This window comes from Onychostoma macrolepis, chromosome 15, assembly GCF_012432095.1.
Source record: "Onychostoma macrolepis isolate SWU-2019 chromosome 15, ASM1243209v1, whole genome shotgun sequence".
Lineage (NCBI taxonomy): Eukaryota > Metazoa > Chordata > Actinopteri > Cypriniformes > Cyprinidae > Onychostoma > Onychostoma macrolepis.
Window position 1 is genome coordinate 5,342,872 of NC_081169.1, and position 3,430 is coordinate 5,346,301.

Here is a 3,430-nt window from a genome sequence, read left to right on the forward strand (position 1 = left end):
AGAATTTGGGAGAAAATGAATGCCAGTCTGACACAATGCATTATAGCACACCTTCACATTTAGACAGGCATTATTCAAATTCCTTCAGAGTTAACAAGAAAATTGGAATTAATTCTTCTTCAGGACACTCAAGACTCTGTCTGTGTCAAGTTTCATGAGATTTTACTATAGAATTTGGGAGAAAATGAATGCCAGTCTGACACAATGCATGATAGCACACCTTTACATTTAGACAGGCATTATTCAAATTCCTTCAGAGTTAACAAGAAATTTTCAATGCATTCTTATTCGGGACACCCAAGACTCTGTCTGTGTCAAGTTTCATGAGATTTTACTGTAGAATTTGGGAGAAAATGAATGGCAAAGTCTGCCACAATGCATTATAGCACACCTTCACATTTAGACAGGCATTATTCAAATTCCTTCAGAGTTAACAAGAAAATTGGAATTAATTCTTCTTCAGGACACCCAAGAGTCTGTCTGTGTCAAGTTTCATGAGATTTTACTGTAGAATTTGGGAGAAAATGAATGCCAGTCTGACGCAATGCATTATAACACACCTTCACATTTAGACAGGCATTATTCAAATTCCTTCAGAGTTAACAAGAAAATTGGAATTAATTCTTCTTCAGGACACCCAAGACTCTGTCTATATCAGCTTTCACTGTGTTTTACTTTACAAATGTGTAATATTCAAAAAAGACAAAAATGTGTTTCAAAAGTTCTGTTATTTAATACTTTACAGGCAAGACACGTTTATTTATGTAGCACATTCGTAATGGCAGGAGACAATAACACATACATAGAGAAAAATGCAACTTCTTCAAGGCTGCGTTGTTGAAATCCAAGCTCTAATCAGTAACTTTCCCAAAACATTCAGATATGAAGTACTTTTATTTTACCAGTGGTTTTCGACTAAAGTTTGATTTTTTTTATTTATTTTTTGTTATTTGGAAATTTCAAGAATGAAGTAAACTGTAAATTGGTCATGTACATGAGAGGCCCTAATGACCTAAGCTGTCAAAGAAGAGTATATGTATGTTTTAACATGTTGGGTGCTTTTCTCCAACCAAGGACAGATCATGTTCTAGACATGCAATTCTATGCTATTCAACTTTCACATGAGGAAATCCTTTAAATCATTGAAAATTTCACATAACAATATTAATGAACAACTTCATAAACCACTTGAAATATATATATATATGGATATATATATTGAAGTAGCAGTGTATTTCAGAATTCAACTCTTCAGAATCAAAAAGTAACAACATAAAAACAACAACATGTATTTCTAAATCATGTTTAAAAACAACACGTTAACCAAAGTGCTTTACACTGTGAGCACAAAGATAAATAAAAAATACACCGAAAACAAGTCACTACTCAGACTCCACCCCTGAGGGCAGTTTGAAGCAATAGAGTAGAGATGCATTTTCAGCAAAAATTGTACACATACCCAATGAGTTACATGATCTAATATGAGGAGAGCGGCTATTCCAGAGACGTTGAGCTGCCACAGAGAAGGCACGATACCCTTTTGTCTTTAATCTGATAAATGAAAATACACAATAAGTTCAGGATCAAGCTTTGCACAAACAGCAATCCCAGGCAGCTTTTCTGGCATGTTCAAACTGTTTTTTGTCCATGTCCACACACGGTACATGAAACCACCTGTTACAGCTGTCGCACCGAATCTGTAAATATAACAAATACAACACCTTTATAAAAGAAAGTCAGATAGTACAAACAGATTGTATCGATAAAACATATTTTAACATGATGTACAAACTTGCTACCAAAAATGCTACTGTCATGGTTACGAGTTGTCTTTTATTATTTACAGTAGTTGGCAATCTCCAATAGTTCTTAATATGAACTTGACAGCTACCAAAGGCCAAGTGCAAGGAAAATAGCTATATCTATTTTCTATTAAAGCCACAAAATGCAAACACTTTAATCCAGTAACCAGAACAGAAGAAAACATTAAAAATCAACACCTTACTCAGTCAGTAAGGGCAGACCCTGGACCTTCCTCTTTTGCACACATGGAACAATTGTTCTCTGCATCAAACACTAATGAAAAACAAAATTGACAATTTATGACAATACAAAGACACATTTAAAAAACAAACAAACAAAAAAAAAAAAAAACGCATAACTGAAGCCTCCAGTAGTTCAAGTGCCATAGCTGTGCGTTCCTCTGCCATTTCTTCTTCAGTAGTCCCAAATTCCATGTTAGGCAATTTAGGAAATGCCTCCATGACTGCCTTTGCCATCTAAAAAAAAACAAAAAACAAAGAAACAAAAAAAGACAGAAAGAAAATATGTGATGTACACAAGATAAATACTGTATGTACTGTATATTGCCTACTGTAGTCATTGAAATATTGTAAATAGCTCTTCTCCAAATATGAAGCTAAAATAAATACAAAATATAAGCGTGAATACACACTCAAAAAAATAATTCGGTCTAAATTGACATTTTATGTAATTCAATTGCATTACAATTTTCCATTCATTTAAATTACATAGTTTTAACATAAACAAATCAATAAACTTAATGTGAGTCATATGCATCAGTCATACGTGAATGAAACAGGTAAGATTTATGTAATAATTCACAGCAAAGTCCCCACACTGCTCAGTGTTCATGTGTTCCCACACTACAGAGTGTTAAAGTAGAATTGAAGCAGTGCTGGAGTTAAGAAGATAATTATGTGATGATTGATCATTAATGATGAACAGCTGCTTTTATCAAGAAGAATCACCGAAGGAAAGAGAAACACAAGAACTACAACTGACTTCAGCCACAGCTGAAGATGAAATCAACTGAAATAAAAGAAGACATTAAATCTCTCAAGATCTGATTAAACAGCATCATACTGACCAGATTGACTTTATTTCTGTCAGACTTCTAGAGAAGCTCTTATTGAGAATTAACAGAGGTTTAGATGCTTTATTGTTTTGTTTGAAATCACCATCAAAGAGACCAGTGTTTCCTTTTGTTGGGCTCTGGGCTCTTGACCCTTGACATCTTGGTGTTAATATTACACTGGTTGTTTTAATTGTGTGATCATTTAAAATACACTTAGCTAGCAAAGCCAAGTAAAAAAGAGTTGTGGGTAGATGATCCACTGATCTCATTTCAAGTCCAATTTCTGATTATATAGACATTATACTGTTTTAGATTTTTTCGTAGCTTCATATCTTATATGAAGATAATTGTAAATATCAGATCATTTGAATAATTTACAAATCACTTTGTGCACATAAAGTTTTCATCTGCAGCAAGTCAAAGACCACAGACATCAAGAATCAGTGTATGAATCTCAACAATGGTGACAGTCAAGAAAATATTCAGATAAAACTCTGAACATCACAAAACACGCTACTAAAAGTCACAACAAAATAGCAAAACAAAAGGAAA